This window comes from Heteronotia binoei, chromosome 18, assembly GCF_032191835.1.
Source record: "Heteronotia binoei isolate CCM8104 ecotype False Entrance Well chromosome 18, APGP_CSIRO_Hbin_v1, whole genome shotgun sequence".
Taxonomy (NCBI): Eukaryota; Metazoa; Chordata; class Lepidosauria; order Squamata; family Gekkonidae; genus Heteronotia; species Heteronotia binoei.
Window position 1 is genome coordinate 12,834,791 of NC_083240.1, and position 17,003 is coordinate 12,851,793.

Below are 17,003 nucleotides of genomic sequence, written 5' to 3' on the forward strand. Positions count from 1 at the left end.
AACGTGAACATCTCTCTGCCTACTTAGATGCGGACACAGAATACAGGATCCTGCAAACCACAGGATTCTCCCCCCCCCTCCCCACACACCATCTTCAGAGCGTGGGGGAGATTTGGATCAGATATCAGTGTGCCTAATTAGCCCCACGAAGCAGACAGAGACCACAACTATGTGCTCCCAGGGACTCAACAGAAGGAGGAAGAGGCTTCCCATGCATTTCTGATCTCAGGCCATTTGGCTCGGGCCCGGGGTCCCCCTGGGTCTATGCAGATGACGGCACGTTTGAGCATTGCCAAAACAGGTGGTGGTATAAAACTGGACAGAGGCATCCGGAGCATGTAGAGAAACCCCTGGCTCAAAGCTGAGCTCGCCTGCCCCACTTCTTTCTAAAATTAGCCAGGGAGACGGCCTCGCAGTGTCTTCTGACCCATTAACAGCTTGCTCTTGGGGCTGCAGGAATAGAAAGAAAGGGGCTCCCGCTGGGCGATGGAACTCTGCCTCCTCCTGGGAGCTGGCCCCCACCCCTGCAACTGCACGCTGTAAATCAGGGTTGTCAACCTCCGACGGGTGGGGCCAGGAGATCTCCTGGAAGCAGATCTGCTCCCCAGACTACAGAAATCATTCCCTCTGGAGAAAACGGCTCATCTGGAGGGTGGGCTCTATGGCATGATAGGTCCCTCCTCAAGCTCTGACCTCCCCCAGCCTCAAATCTCCAGGAATCTCCCAAGCCAGAGTTGGCAACCCTACTGTAAATGCACCTATCGCCTGTGTGCTGCTGTGGAACTCACCCCTTCAGGAATGTGGATTTCTCTCCTCCATCCAAACTAGGCATCATGACAGACACATGAACAGATCATATGTTACATATGAAGCTGCTTTCTACTGAACTTTTGGGGAGAGCCCCCCCAAAAAAGCAAAAGGGGAGAGCCAGTTTGGTGTAGTGGTTAAGTGTGCGGACTCTTATCTGGGAGAACCGGGTTTGATTCCCCACTCCTCCACTTGCACCTGCTAGCATGGCCTTGGGTCAGCCATAGCTCTGGCAGAGGTTGTCCTTGAAAGGGCAGCTGCTGGGAGAGCCCTCTCCAGCCCTACCCACCTCACAGGGTGTCTGTTGTGGGGGAGGAAGGTAAAGGAGATTGTGAGCCGCTCTGAGACTCTTCGGAGTGCAGGGCGGGATATAAATCCAATATCTTCTTCTTCTTCTTCTTGAACTAGACCCTTGGGCCGTCAAGGTCATGATTGTCCACTCCAGGGGTGGCCAAACTTGCTTAACGTAAGAACCACATAGAATAAACCTCAGATGTTTGAGAGCTCCAAGCAATGCTCCCGCTAAGCTCTGGAGTCTTGTGAGAGAAATTCTTTGTGAGCTACTGGCATTAAAGTTGTGAGCTACTGCATCGATTAGTTTGTTCTGGGACCATTTTTTTCCTAAGTGAAGACAAAAAGGTGTGAGCTAGAAGCTAAAAGCTGTGAGCTAGCTCACACTAACTCAGCTTAGAGAGAACATTGGCTACAAGACATGAACGTCAGATGTTTGAGAGCCAGAAGGAAGGAAGGCATTTAAGGAGAGAGAGAGAGAGGTGGAAAGAAAGCAACAAACTTTGAATGCCTTCTTCAAGCTGGCTGATGCGGTAGGGGGGGCTCTGAGAGCCACAAAATATGTGTGAAAGAACCACGTATTCCTCCTGAGCCACAGTTTGGCCACCCCTGGTCTACTTAGACCAGCAGTGGCTCTCCAGGGCCTCAGGCTGAGGTTTTTCACATCACATCCTACCTACTTTTTTAATTAGAGATGCCGGGAATTGAACCTGGGACCCTGTGCATGCCAAGCAGATGCTCTGCCAGTTCTTCCTGAACTAAGCAACCATCTGCTGACTCCTAAGGGAGCACCCCAATCGTCTGCACTCTCTCTGGTCACATGTCTCTCAGGACACTTTTAATAAAATCTTCACAGCTGTCTTCCTGGGGCATGCATCCCAGAGCTTACCGACAGCCAGCAAGTTTGACCCAGTGCAAAAAACCCCCCAAACCCTAACAAAAGCCGCACACGACCATTCATTAGGATCGGCATGTTGCGTGTCGGCTTTTGAATTCTCCAAAACTCTTCATCAGACTGGACTTTTAAAAAAAAAAATGGGGATGGGAAAGCGATGTCTGAAGCCGTGATATTAAGACCTTACCTCGCATGCGTCCTGAGGCTCTGAGCAGGCAGGCATGCAGGAAATGGTGCTGGTATCAGGTTGCAACCTTGGCTTTCTGAGAAGTGGCAGTCAGAAAAGGAGGAGGAGGAGGAGGAGGATGAAGCATCCCACTGAAAACATGAAAACCAGATCCTTTAAAAGTGCGAGAGCAGAGGAAGAATGTGGCAGTCCAGTTTTGTGTAGTGGTTAAGTGTGCGGACTCTTATCTGGGAGAACCGGGTTTGATTCCCCACTCCTCCATTTGCACCTGCTAGCATGGCCTTGGGTCAGCCATAACTCTGGCAGAGGTTGTCCTTGAAAGGGCAGCTGCTGTAAGAGCTCTCTTAGCCCCACCCACCTCACAGGGTGTCTGTTGTGGGGGAGGAAGGGAAAGGAGATTGTGAGCCGCTCTGAGACTCTTTGGAGTGGAGGGTGGGATATAAATCCAATATCTTCTTCTACTAGTGATGCAGGAGATTAATTTGTTTATGAGAAGAGTCGAGTCACCGGTAAAGACGGTTGTGCTGAAGGCAGGAGGAAAAGAGGAAGACCTGACACGAGATGGATGGATTCATCAAGGAAACCACAAGGGCCCTCGGCTTGGTAGACCAGTTTGGTGTAGTGGCTAAGTGCACGGACTCTTATCCAGGAAAACCGGGTTTGATTCCCCACTCCTCCACTTGTAGCTGCTGGAATGGCCTTGGGTCAGTTATAGCTCTCGCAGAGCAGTCCTTAAAAGGGCAGCTACTGTAAGAGCCCTTTCAGCCCCACCCACCTCACAGGGTGTCTGTTGTGGAAGAGGAAGGTAAAGGAGATTGTGAGTCACTCTGAGACTCTAAGATTCAGGGTGGAGGGCGGGGAAAACCGACATCATCTTGGGGAGGGACGGTGGCTCAGTGGTAGAGCATCTGCTTGGCAAGCAGAAGGTCCCAGGTTCAATCCCTGGCATCTCCAACTAAAAAAGGTCCAAACAAAGAGGCGTGAAATCCTCACCTTGAGACCTTGGAGAGCTACTGCCAGTCTGAGTAGACAATACTGACTTTGATGGACCGAGGGTCTGATTCAGTATAAGGCAGCTTCATATGTTCATATATGTTCACCAGAGCAAGGCTGTGAAGGATAGGACATTTGGGAGATTAGGGCACGGCCAGAAGTTGGAAGTGACTTGATGGCTAGGAAATACCTGGAGATTTGGGGGAGGGGGTGGAGCCTGGGAAGGGCAGGTTTGGCAAGGGAGGGCCATCAAAGGGGCATAATGCCCTAGAGTCCACCTTCTGAAGCGGCCATTTTCTCCAGGTGAACTAATTTCTGTTCCCGGGAGATTAGCTGTAATCCCAGGAGATCTCCAGCCACCACCTGGAGGTTGACAACCTGATCAACAGTCAGAGAGACTTTGAGTAGCCCTTTCCCCCAATACTGCACCCCTGGTTCCAGCTGACTCCACCTAAAAAGCTGAGGGCCGTATCCAGGATTTTAAAAGTTGGGGGGGGCTTTTTAAAGGTCAGGGGGCACCCTTTCCCATCCACTGTGGGGCTTGCTGCTTCTCAGACGTTTTCTGGGGTAGGGGCAAAAACTGGAGGCTCTGAATGTGCCCAAGTCCAGGCAGCCAACCGTAAAACTTTGGAGTCAAGAACCTTGTATGCAAACGGAAGGGTTTCCTTCCACCTCCTTTCCCCCACCCCAGCCCAGCACTTTGCAGTCAGCAGTTCCATCCATCCCCCCTCCCTGGCCTATTCCACATGGCTTCCTCCACCTCCCTCCTCTCCACCTGCTGCTTTTGCTGCTGCAGACAGTGCAAGGTGCCCTGCTTTCACTGCCACAGGAGGTGGTGGCGGCCACAACCATGGCCACCTTCAAGAGGGGGTTAGATAAAAATATGGAGCAGAGGTCCATCAGTGGCTATTAGCCACAGTGTGTGTGTGTGTATATATATATATATATATAAACATTTTTGGCCACTGTGTGACACAGAGTTTTGGACTAGATGGGCCACTGGCCTGATCCAATATGGCTTCTCTTATGTTCTTATGTTCTTCTCAGCTCTCCCAGTTCTGGCTGTCACTGATGATGCATTGCTGGCTCAGCCACGGCAAAAACGGAAAGGAAAAAAAACAGGCTGTGATCCCGCAGGGCCCCCTGGAAGTCAGGGGGCAGTGCCACCACAGGCCACACCCCCATGGCTACAGGCCTGCTCCGGCTGCTTCTCTTCCATCCCTCCAAGAACAAAATCCCTGGCTTCTCGCTTTCACACACAAACACATCCCCCGAGAGTCCTGATCTCTGCTCTGTGGCTGCAGGTGAATTGCCATTCAGGAAACATCCACAGCCATTAAAGGAGCATTATGGCTCTTTTGTTAAATCCCGGAATCCATCCCTGTGCCATTGTATGCAAAACCACAGCATTCATGCCAATCAGACAGCAAACTCCCATCGCCCTGCTTTTTTGCCCCAGCCGGGCTGGGAAGAGATGGCTGGACCGCCTCCCAAGGCATCTGCTTTTTCCATCCATTGGGATTTGGAAGAGGCAGGGTGCTTCAAAGTTCAGAGGTGGAGAACTCCCCTTTCCCCTTCTAACATCATAAGATGAGCCATTTCAGACAGATGGGAGAAGCCCAAATGAAGCTTTTCTCAGTTTTGATGGTGGGGTTGTGAACAGCCCCAGCCACCGAACTGAATGCGCAACCAACGAAGAGCTACGCGGATAATGAAGCAGGGGAAAGATATAATACCTCTGTGAAAACCAGCCTCAGACTTACTATGTGCAAATAATATTCATTCAAAAATATTAAAAAAATTCAAAAAATTAGTCACATAATACATATAGAATACAAATTGACCATACCAGATAGCGTTTTTGTTTAGCATCAGCATTTGAATATGATAAAGATTTTTCTTGAAAGCTCATAGAGTCCTATGCGAAACGTTGGATAAAGTACTGTCGAGTTGCATCTTCTTATGTCTTGCTGTACCAACGAAACAACTGTTGGAGCGTGGGTATCTGTGGAAAACTTCAAATATTGGATTACAAACCTCTAGGAGCTTGGTTCTCCATACAAAACCTTTTTCATTGGCTCTTCTGCCTGCACTTGTATCTGAGAAATACTGGCCATTTATTTGGGAGTGGTTTTGGGTGAAGGTGTATGTTACTTTTGCATTTGTATCCTATATGCGTTACATGACTAATTTTTTTTTTGAATTTTTGGAATAGTTTTGAATGAATATTATTTGTACACAAGTCTGAGGCTGGTTTTCACGGAGGTATTAGGCCAAACTGAATGCAGAACACGTGCTACTGTTGCCAGCCTCCAGATGGACCCTGAGACCTCCCGGAACCGCACCTAATTTCCATACTCTAGTGGAGAAAACAACAGCTTTGGAGGGCAGGCTCTGGCATCGCATCTTCACTAAGACTGTCCTCAGGCTCTGCTTCCATGTCTACAGGGACTTCCCAGCCTGGAGGTGGCAACCTTACTTCCCAGGGGTCATTTTGTAGAAAAAACAGGTGGTGCTCATTAGCATAACTCATTAGCATATGTGCCCCCCCATCCAAAAGCAACCTGATTCAAGAAAGGAGAGCCCAGGGCGAGCGAGGCCTGCTTGGGCTGGCTAGAGATCCAGCCAGCCCAAGCAGGCCTCGCTCGCACAGGGCTCTCTTGGCAGCTGCCCCCCCCCCCCCCAATCAAAAGGCCAGCAAGCCACCTGGTGCCCCAAATCACATAAGAAGTGGAGAAAGGGTGGTGCAGGCTTAATGAGGTTAATGAGGGGTTAATGAGGGCTGCTGGGGGTGTGGCAAAGCCCCTGGTGGCTGGCTGGCTGCCCACTTTCCTAATCCAGGGATTGTTATGCAGCTGCACCTACTATTCAATGGACAAGGTAGGTGGGGAGGAGGAGGGAGGGTCTTCAGAAAGCTTCAGGAGCTGTGCTCCTATGAGCTCCTGCTGAATGGAAGGCCTGCTACTTCCACCAGATCTGGTGGCCCACCAGGGTTTTCATACCCTTCCTTTTTTATGGTGTGCTTGGGGCTAAAGGACTAGAAGGTGGGGGTGGAGGATGAAGCACGATCAAGCACCTGATTGGATACCGATGGCCAGAGGGAGGGCTGCAACTTAAGTTCTGTCAAGGTCAGGGTTCTTGCATCTCTGGCCAGGAGAGGAAGGGAAAGGAGATGGTAAACTGCTCTGAGACTCCTTCAGGTAGTGAAGGGCGGGGTCAGTGCCAGATTAAACCCTGCGGAGGCCCCTAGGCAGTTGGAATCCTGGGGGCCCCCTTGCAAATTATCTCAAGAGTCTGAGTGCCCACCTCACTGCTCAGGGCTCCCGCTGGAGCCTGCAGGCATCTTCTTAAAAGCCCCTTTGACAAAGCTGCAGGGAAGAGGCAGAGAGGCAAACTTGGCGATGATGCCAGCAGCAGCCGCACCAGGCAGATTGGGCAAAGAGCAGCTCAGTTGCTGGCTGCTCGTGCAGGCTGGGAGAGCTGCAAGCAGGGGGGAAACCGGGGGTGGGGAGCCAGCCCGGGGCCTCTTAAAGTGTGGGGGCCCATAGGCCAGTGCCTACTTGGCCTAGTTGTTAATCCAGCTCTGGGCAGGGTATAAATCCAATCTCTTCTTCTCTCTGAAAAACATCCAGGCCCCAGAAGACGTTGGTGGAGGTTACCATGACTTCCAGGTAGGGTTGCCAAGTCCAACTCAAGAAATATCTGGGGTCTTTGGGGGGGGGGGGCAAGAAAACTTTGGGGGTGGAGCCAGGTTGTAACAAGCATAATTGAACTCCTAAGGGAGTTCTGGCCATCACATTTAAAGGGACCGCATGCCTTTTAAATGCCTTCCCACCACTGGAAATAATGGATAGAGGCACCTTCTTTTGGGACTCACAGAATTGGACCCTCTGGCCCAATCTTTTTGAAACTTGGGGGAGGGGTTTGAGGAGAGGCACTGGATGCTATGCTGAAAAATTGGTGTCCCTACCTACAAAAACAGCCCCCCACAGTCCCAGATACCCATGGATCAAATATCTATTATACCCTACCTATGGCAATCGGTCTCCATAGGGAACAATGGAGTGCCCAGTAGACATTTCCCTCCCACCCCCCTGCTTTCTGATGACCCTGAAGTGGGGGGAGGGCCTCCAATCAGGGGAATCCCTTGCCTCGACCTGGGGATTGGCTACCCCACTTCCAGGCATGCAAACACACACACACAGACTCAAACACACAAAAAGAGGCTGCTGGTGCCATCTGTGCCAACATGGGGGAGTAGTTACAGTAGGTCGCCAATCTTGCTTAACGTAAGACCCACGTAGAATAAATGTCAGGTGTCTAAGAGCCACAAGACAGGGAGGGAGGAAGAAAAGCAAACAGGAGAGGAGAGGTGGAAAGAAAGCAACTTTAACTTTAAATGCATTCTCCAAGCTGCCGGCTGACTTGGCTTGGAGAAGTGATTTAAAGAGACAAATGCCTTCTGCAAGCTGGCTTCAAGAGCCACACAATATGTGTGAAAGAGCAACGTGTGGCTCCCGAGCCACAATTTGGCCACCCCTGCTTCAACCCAACATGGCTACCGTCCTGAATCTACTAGTCACAGCGTCGGGTTAGGAGGACCTGAGAGACCCACATTCGAATCTCCACTCTGTCATGGAATCTCGTAGGGTGACTTTAGGGCAGCCGCACAGCCCTGTCGCAAAGATGGTGGCAGCGAAGATAAAACGGGGAAGAGAGCAATGTGGTAACAGGAGTTCCCGTTGGGGAGAAAAGTGTGGTGTCAAGACCCAAACAAATAAGCTTGCAGTCCCATCCCAAGGCCATTGACACAGCATCGCTAGGTGCTTCGGGAAGGAAACGGGCCCATGGGAATACACAAGCAAGCATCCAAAAAGGAAGCGAAAGAGGCCCCTGTGGGTCGCTTGCTGAAGTCCCAACTCGACCGTTCCAAAGTTTTGACCTTCCAAAGTGACAAAGGCTGTGGGAAGATGAACTTGTCTCATGCCCCTGGATGTCTCTTGGCTCCTCGCTCGCGTAATGGACGGAGGCCAAGGAGAAGCCCGGCAGGCGGAAAACTCTGGCACCGTCTCTCCAGAGTCATCCACAAATGACTCCTGTGCTGGGCCGGCTCTTTGGAACATATGTTGCCTCGCTTCCCTCTCACATTCCCCCCCCCACTCCTGTTCCCCGTTGCTGGGAATATACCCTTGGGAGGGAATCGAGAGAGAGAAGGTCTTCCTGCATTCTTTCCTGCTCTTCAGATGCCAGCTCCCTTCGACGGAATAGAAACCGGAGGCTGCTTTGGAAGGAGGGCGGAAAAAGAATGGTGAAGCTGTAAACTTCTTCAGCGGAAATGTCTGCAAAAAACTCTCACTTTTCCTTTTGACTGCAGATGTACTATATTTGCATGAGTGCCGCACTTTAGCACGGGGACAGATGTCTTTTTCCCTGGCAAGAAAAAGGTTTTGTTTTGTTTTAAATGGCAAACCCTTCTATTCCACTGGAGAGGGGGGGGGAGGAAACCACATGACACAGTCGCAGATTACATCCAGAGCTTTTCTTGTAGCAAGAACTCCTTTGCATATTAGGCCTGTTACACACCCCCTGATGTAGCCAATCCTCCAAGAGCTTACAAGGCTATTCGTACAGGCCCTACTGTAAGCTCCTGGAGGATTGGCTACATCAGGGGTGTGTGGCCTAATATGCAAAGGAGTTCCTGCTACAAAAATATACATATATAGGTGCACACACGCGCATGCATATAGGAAGAAGGTCTTTCTGTTGTGTCTCCTATCAGGCCCCCAATCAACTGGCTGTCAACTGCTTCCTTCTCCCTCTCTCTTGCTTCCCTCCGTATCACAGTTTGCTTTGCAAGGCTTGCTCAATTGCACAGGAGCTACGGATCAAAGCCTCTATTTTCTCCATTGGCTGAGGCTCCTCCCTTGGGGAGGAAGGGGGAGAAGGGAGAGTTTGCATTGCCAGGTTATCACAATCACACAGCAGGGCTACTACTGAGCTAAGCCTCTCTTCTATTGGCTGAGCCTCCTCCCCCTCCTGGTCCCCTGGGGAAGGAAGGAAAGAGCCAGAGCTTCCTTTGCCCCATTCCCTGGATCCCATAGGAGAAATACAAAGAAAGCACTTTTAAGAACATTGAGTGCTAATATTTTAAGCATGGTTTAAGGGTTTTTTTTAAAATCTTTAATTGTGTTTGTGTCCTTTATAACGCTTATATCCCTACTACCTAATTTTAAATAGGTATACACATGGTTCAGTCTGACATGACCTGGCCCACCAAGGACTCATTTATATCAGATCAGGCCCTCGTAACAAATGAGTTTGACACCCTGGGTTAGAAGGAACATTGCTGCTCCCCACCCCCCTGACCTGCCCCAGCTCCAGTGAGGGGTCTTTGCGCACACACCGCTGACCCAGAGGGTCGCTCTCTCATTTGATTTTGCAGCTGACCGCTCGCTCCCCCCTCCAGTCCAGTTCATTAGTCGCAGACAGCCATGGGGGGGAGGGAAAGGGGGAGGCAGGCGCAGACAGGTGGCGTGACCCTTGCCGGCAGAGAGGTGAGCGGCTCCCATCTAGCAAAGGGAACCCCCTTCGGTGGATGCGGGTTTGCCAGGGTCCGTGGAGGAGTCACTTTGCTCTGTTTTTATAGCTAGCGACGGGGGCTCTTGGTAGCTGGAGGGGGAGGCCGGATGCATTCAGAAAATCAGCGTAGTCATTTAAAAAAATATGTGCAAGAGAGAAGTATATAAGAGCTGGAGCATCAAAAGAACTCTGATTTATTCGCTTGATTCATCTCTTGCCTTTGAACATATATATGAAGCTGCCTTATACAGAATCAGACTCGCTGGGGATTGAACCTGGGACCTTCTGCTTACCAAGCAGATGCTCTACCACTGACCCACAATCCCTCCCCTTTCACCTCAGTTAGAACTCAGAGCAGCTTGCTTCGGTCTCCTCTCCTCTCCTCCACAACAACCCTGGCAGGTAGATTAGGCTGCAAGACCGGCCCAAGGGCTCAGCTTCCTCGGCACAATTCAAACTATGATTTCCCACATTCAAGTCCGATACTTTAACTGCTACACCATACTGGATGGATAAGGTTGGCAGTAGCTCTGGCTTGGGAAATACCTGGAGATTTTGGGGAGGGACTTCAGCAGGTTCTAATGTTCTAATGCTGCAGAGTCCACCCTCCAAAGCAGTCGTTTTCTCCAGGGGAACTGATTTGGGTGTCTGGAGATTTACTGTAATAGCCAGCAGTCTTCAGATGCCATCTGGAAGGTGGCAACGCTATGACCGAGCATCTTTGGTGGACACATGAAACCGCTGCATATTGAATCAGACCACTGGTTTCTTAATGAAGTGGTTAGACCAAGGGTGTCAAACATACAGCCTGGGAGTCGAATTAGGACCCCAGAGGGCTCCTATCAGACCCCCGAGCAACTGGCTTTCTTCTCTCTCTCTCTCTTGCTTCCTTCTGTCTCAGCTTGCTTTGCAAGGCTTGCTCAATCACACAGGAGCTACAGAGCAAAATCTTGATATTCTCCATTGGTTGCGGCTCCTTCCCCTCCTGGTCCCCTGGGAAGCGAGGGAAAGAGGCAGAGCTTCCTTTGCCCAATTCCCTGGATCCCATGAGAGAAATACAAAGAAAGCACCTTTCAGACCAACAAGTGCTAAATGTTTTGAGCATGTTTTATTTTAAGGGTTTTTTTTTTAGTTGTGTTTGTCTGTGTCCTTTAAAAAGATTTTATCTCTGCTACCTAATCTTATATAGGTACACATATGGCCCAGCCTAACACAGCCTGGCTCAACAAGGTCTCATTTATGTCAGATCCTGCCCTTGTAACAAATGAGTTTGACACCCCTGGGTTAGACTCTAACTTTTAGAGGACTGGCACCTTGGAATTCAGGTTACCCACTGTTTAGTAATTGTCCCCTACAAAGTGCAGTTGTAAGAGAACGTGGCAGTAATGTGGGACGTAGCACTGGGGGGCTGTGGCCGATGCAGCATTTGAGAATTTTAGGAGGATATGTTTAGAATATAGCCCAGAGACCTTAGCAACAGGCCAGGGTTAACACAAGAGCTTCCTGAAGAAGAAAATTTGATATCCACTGAACAAAGAGAGAAAATCAAACCTTCCACTTAAACAACCTTGGGGAGGGATGGTGGCTCAATAGTAGAGCATCTGCTTGGTAAGCAGAAGGTCCCAGGTTCAATCCCCGGCATCTCCAGGCAAGTAGGTGTGAAAAATCTCAGCTTGAGACCCTGGAGAGCTGCTGCCAGTCTGAGTAGACAATACTGACTTCGATGGACCGAGGGTCTGATTCAGTAAAAGGAAGCTTCATATCTATCTATCTATCTATCTATCTATCTATCTATCTATCTATCTATCTATCTATCTATCTATCTATCTATCTATCTATCTATCTATCTATCTATCTATCTATCTATCTATCTATCTATCACCTAATTCAGGAACAGCAGTCTCCTACGATCCACATTGAATTCCAAAGTGCAATATGAGAGGGGAGAGGGCTTCTATGCATTTAGCCTACATTTTGAAGTCTGTATTTTTATACAGGGGAGAATTTTGGACCGTGCGGCTTCTTACCAGGGTGAGAAAAGGTGCCACTTCCAAACTAACGACTTCCTGCTAAAGCAAAAGGAACACAGATTTCACCTTTGTATCTTTTCTCTCTCTCTCTCTCTCTTTCTCTGCCTCTTACATGCGCTTTAAAAAAAGAATCCCCAACAAACACAAAGATTAGAGCATTGGAGAGCCCACTAACACAACTGCCTTGTGGGGCAGGGGGCCATGGCTTGGCGGCAGAATATCTGCTTAGTGTTCAGATGGTCCCAGATTCAGGGCCAGCTCGCCCACTAGGCAAAGTAGGCATTTGCCTGGGGCGCCAGGAGGGGGCGCTGAATTGAGTTCCCCCCCCCATGCCCAAGACCAATACCTAAGTTTGTCTCTCCCCCACGCCCCCCCACCTCTCCTCCTCCCTTCCATAGCACAGCACTCCACTCCCCCCCCCCTTGGCATGATCAGAGGAGCGCCGCAAGAAGCCTCGATCCTACCCGCTTTGACAGGGCCCAGGCTTCTTCTAAGTTCTTTGAAGAGTGCGCTGGAGGAGGTTCACACCCTCCTCACTTCCAGTTCAGGAAGTGAGGGGGGAGAAGCTTCCCCGTGTTGCGGCGCTGCAGAGGGCAGGTGGGTGGCAGCGGGGGAGGGGCAGCAGGCAGGGACCATGCGCCCTAGGGCCGGTACTGCCCAGATTCAATCTCCAGTTGAAAGCATCAGGTCATAATTGATGTGAAAGACCCTGATCTCAGAACCTGGAGAGCTACTTTGCATGCAGAAGGTCCCTGGTTCGATCCCCAGCATCTCCAGTGAAGAGCTCTCAAGCCTCAAGGTAAAACCTTCTTGGCCTGAGACCCTCGGAAGCCTCTGTAATTCACAGCAAACGTTGCTGCTGAGCTAGATGGACCAACATCCTGGCTTCATGTAAATAATGCTCAGATCCTGCTGCACCAGCTGAAGCCTTAGAGCAGGGTGTCAGACATATGGCCCGGGGTCAAATGAGGTCCCCAAAGGGCTGCTATCAGGCCCCCAAGCAACTGGCCGTCATCTGCTTCCTTCTCCCTCTCTATTGCTTCCTTCTGCTTAACAGCTTCCTTTGCAAGGCTTGCTCAATCGCACAGGAGCTACAGAGCAAAACCTCTATTTTCTCCATTGGCTGAGGCTCTTTCCTTGGGGAGGAAGGGGGGAGGAACAGCTTGCTTCGCCAGGCTCTCTCAATTGCGCAGCAGAGCTACTGAGCCAAACCTCTCTTCCTTCTATTGGCTGAGGCTCCTCCCCCTCCTGGTCCCCTGGGGAAGGAAGGAAAGAGCAAGAGCTTCCTTTGCCCAGTTCCCTGGATCCCATGGAAGAGATACTTTATTTATTTTTATTTATTATTTCATTTATTTGATTTGATTTATATCCCGCCCTACCCCACCGAAGCGGGCTCATACAAAGAAAGCACCTTTAAGACCACCAAGTGTGAATCATCATCATCATCAATTTTATTTATATCCCGCCCTCCCCACCGGAGCAGGCTCAGGGCGGCCAACAACACAATCAATACATTAGTTATACAAGGTATTTAAATAAAAACTAAGTAACAATTTAATTAAAATTCTATTAAAATTCTAAAATTAATAGGCTGAATGTTTTAAGCATGTTTTATTTTATTTTTTAAAAATCTTTGTGTTTGTCTGTGTCCTTTATAAAGTTTATATCTCTGCTACCTACTCTTAAATAGATACACACATGGCCCGGCCCGACAAGGTCTCATTTATGTCAGATTCGGCCCTCATAACAAATGGGTTTGACACCCCTGCCCTAGAGCACCCCACTCAAACCTCCTTGACTAGTTCCCTCAAGCTCAATAGACAGAGCTCTCTCCTGCCCAGATGTCACAGCCCAGGGCTTACCACCACCACCACCACCACCACCATCATCATTATCATTCTTTATTGCCCTTATAAAAGGTATCAGCATAGGTAGGAACAGAATAAAAAAAGAAGTACGGGAATAAAATATACACACATATAAAAAACGTATTTCCATATTTCAAATCTCTTCTAAAAAACTATCGTAAAATAGCTTAATTTGCCATATAGTACTATGTATAAGTATAGCTGCTCTGAGAAACTTTGCCACCATTTCAGTAATATTATCGGTAGTGTTATTTAACAGAAAAAAAGCACTTTGTGCATATCGGGTAAGCCTAAAATACTACCAAGAATCGGTGATAATATATGATGCCGCACACTGGTAAAGTAACAGCATTCTAATAGCATGTGGGACACTGTTTCAAAGACACCACTCACGTAGGGGTGTAATCTATTAAGGAGAGGTGTGCCATTGATTCATTAGAACATAAGAGAAGCCATGTTGGACCAGGCCAATGGCCCATTCAGCCCAACACTCTGTGTCACATAGTGACCAAAAAAACCCAGGTGCCATCAGGAGCTTCACAAGTGGGGCCCGGACACTAGAAGCCCTCACACTGTGGCCCCCCCCCCGTTCCAAGAATAGCGCATACACCTCTTCCCATACACCTCTCATAGCACAATGCTACTCTGGACTTCTAAGATGTGTACAGCTGCCTGCTTCTCTGCTTACCAGGCTAGCATTTTCTGCTCCGTGGGCACTGCATTTCCAAGCTGGGCCCCATCTCCGGAGATGAGGATTCAGGGAGGAAGGGAGGGTGGCAGAAGAGGCAGCCAAGCACAAAGCATCCAAAGAAGAGCTGATATACATATATGTTTTTTTTTTTCAAAGTGGTTGGCTGGGATGCATTTCTGCAGATGCTCTGGGCCCAGGATTTCTTGGCCGGCAAACAGTTCGATGCGCTTGGAAAGGTGGGAGGTGGAACAGACGGCGGGGTTGGGGAGGGAGAGAAAAAATTTCCTGCGCGTTATTAAGGCAAAGATGACAGCTGTTTCCAGGCCTACGGATAAACAAGGGGGAGCCCCTGACCAGCAACCGGGGGGGGGGGGGCAGACTCAGAACACGGCGGCTAAGAAGAACCAGCAGGAAACATGAACGCATGAAGCGGCCTTCTACTGAATCAGACCCTCAGTCCATCAAGGTCAGAGTTCTCTACTCAGACTGGCAGCTGCTCTCCAGGGTGTCGGGCTGAGCTCTTTCCCGTATAACCCACTGCCTGTGGGAAGAGAAGTCCAAGATGTTGTCTCAGGCCTCAGCCTCCAAGGCAGGGGAGGTGGGGTCTGCAAACGAGACAGTGAGACAGACAGGCAAACTGGGTTTTCTTCCTGTTTACTCTCCTATCACTATCCCTTTGATGCAGACTGATGGACCTCAGAGGAATTGCCTCCCTTCCTCTCCCACTCTCTGGGCTCGTGCACACGCACAAAGCAGAGAAGGAGCATGCTGTCCTCCACTTTGCCACAATGGAGGCTGGATGCCTCTTTGCATCCGGACCCATCCAAGGTAGTTTTGATTAGTTCTGTCTCTTAAACTTTACTACCACAGGGGTGTCAAACATGCAGTCCAGAGGCTGAATCAGGCCCCTCTCAGGCCCCCAAGCAACTGGCTGTCATCTGCTACCTTCTCCATCTCTCTTCCTTTCCTTCTGCATAACAGCTTGCTTTACAAGGCTTGCTCAATCGCACAGGAGCTACAGAGCAAAACCTTTATTTTCTCCATTGGCTGAGGCTCCTCCCTTGGGAAGGAAGAGCTTGATTTTCCAGGCTCTCTCAAACGCACAGCAGAGCTACTGAGCTAAGCCTCTCTTTCTTCTATTGGCTGAGGCTTCTTCCCCCCTCAAGTCCCTTGGGAAAAGAAGGAAAGAACCAGAGCTTCCTTTGCCCAGTTCCCTGGATCCCATAGGAGAAATACAAAGAAAGCACCTTTAAGACCGAGTGCTAATGTTTGAAGCATGTTTTGCGTTTTTTAAAAAATATATATTTAATTGTGTTTGTCTGTGTCCATTATAAAGTTTGTAACTCTGCTACCTAATCTTAAATAGGTGCACACATGGCCCGGCCCAACCCAACCCAACATGGCTCAGCCCAACAAGTTCCTAAATAAACAGAAATAGTGGCTCTGTTTACTTTTGTAACTCTGCCAGCACACTGAGAACCAAGGGCTTTTGCTGAGTGTAGCCAAGTTGCCCTCCGCTAAGTGTGAGCTGGGATACTGGACTAACCAGCTGACTCCCAATACTGCCTAGCCCTTTTAACTGGAGATGCTGGGAATTGAACCTTGGATGTTCTGCATGCCAAGCAGATGCTCTACCACTGAGCCATGAAATCTTCCCTACACCAGTGGCCACATAAACCTGCTTTATATAGTCTCCGCCTACTGTTTTTTTCAAGGTCAATACTATCTTTGACTGTTAGTCAGGTCTAAGGTCAAAGTCCTTCACATGACTTACTATCTGAACTTTCAACTGTAGACACTGAGGACTGAACCTGGAATGCTCTACGTGCCAAGCAGATGCTCTACCACTGAGCCATGCCCCCTCCCTGGAGAGCTGAACTTCGACTGTTGAGATCTGGGTTCAAATCCTGCACCAAGAAGCTTGGTGGCTGGACCATGCTTTTTGTATCTTACCAGATCACAGCAAAGATAAAACGATGCCCGCATAGGTCAAGCTAAACTTGAAAAGGGACATGGAAATTTAATTCTGCAGCAGAGAAGAAATTGCTTGACTTGTTTAAATTTAGTACAAGGATTTGTCTTACTGTAAAACATGTAACCTTCTTATCGTTAATAGAATATTGCAACTAAAAAAACCTCTTATCTATTCTTTTAAAGAAAGAACTCGCTTCAAAATACTGTAATGAGGATGTTTTATTATCTGCTCTCCCATGTGAATTATGTATTTTTATTAAAATAGTTGACTTTACTAGATTTTACCTGTTGTATGTCATTATTCATAAAATTTGAAAGTTATTGATAAATTTCTACCTTTGCCTTCCCTGTTTTTCCCTTCTGTACCCCACCTTTTTCTTTTGAAAAATTAAATAATAATCATTGTGGGAGGGACCAAATTGCTTGACTTAACATTGTGGGATCTTTTCTTGTCTTTGTGTATTTGGCACATCTTTAAAAAATCCTGCTCCTTCCCCTAGGGAGCTTCAGGGTAGTGTACATCATTCTCCCCTTTTGCATTTTATCCTCACTACCCTGTGAGGTAGTTTAGGGGGAGAGAGAGGGAGGAGGACACACACACACACACACACACACAGAAGCTCAGGTAACAGGGTTGCCACATCCCTCCTGGCCACTGCCAGATTCAGGTTGGGAAACACCTGGAGAT

At 49.0% G+C, this 17,003-nt stretch overlaps 1 non-coding gene across 1 annotated transcript; it reads left to right on the forward strand.

The window, feature by feature from the left end:
• Window positions 1-3,067: 3,067 nt before the first annotated feature.
• Window positions 3,068-3,134, forward strand: TRNAA-GGC (transfer RNA alanine (anticodon GGC)). Its single transcript has one exon. It is a non-coding gene; the product is annotated as a tRNA-Ala (tRNA).
• The last annotated feature ends 13,869 nt before the right edge of the window (window positions 3,135-17,003 follow it).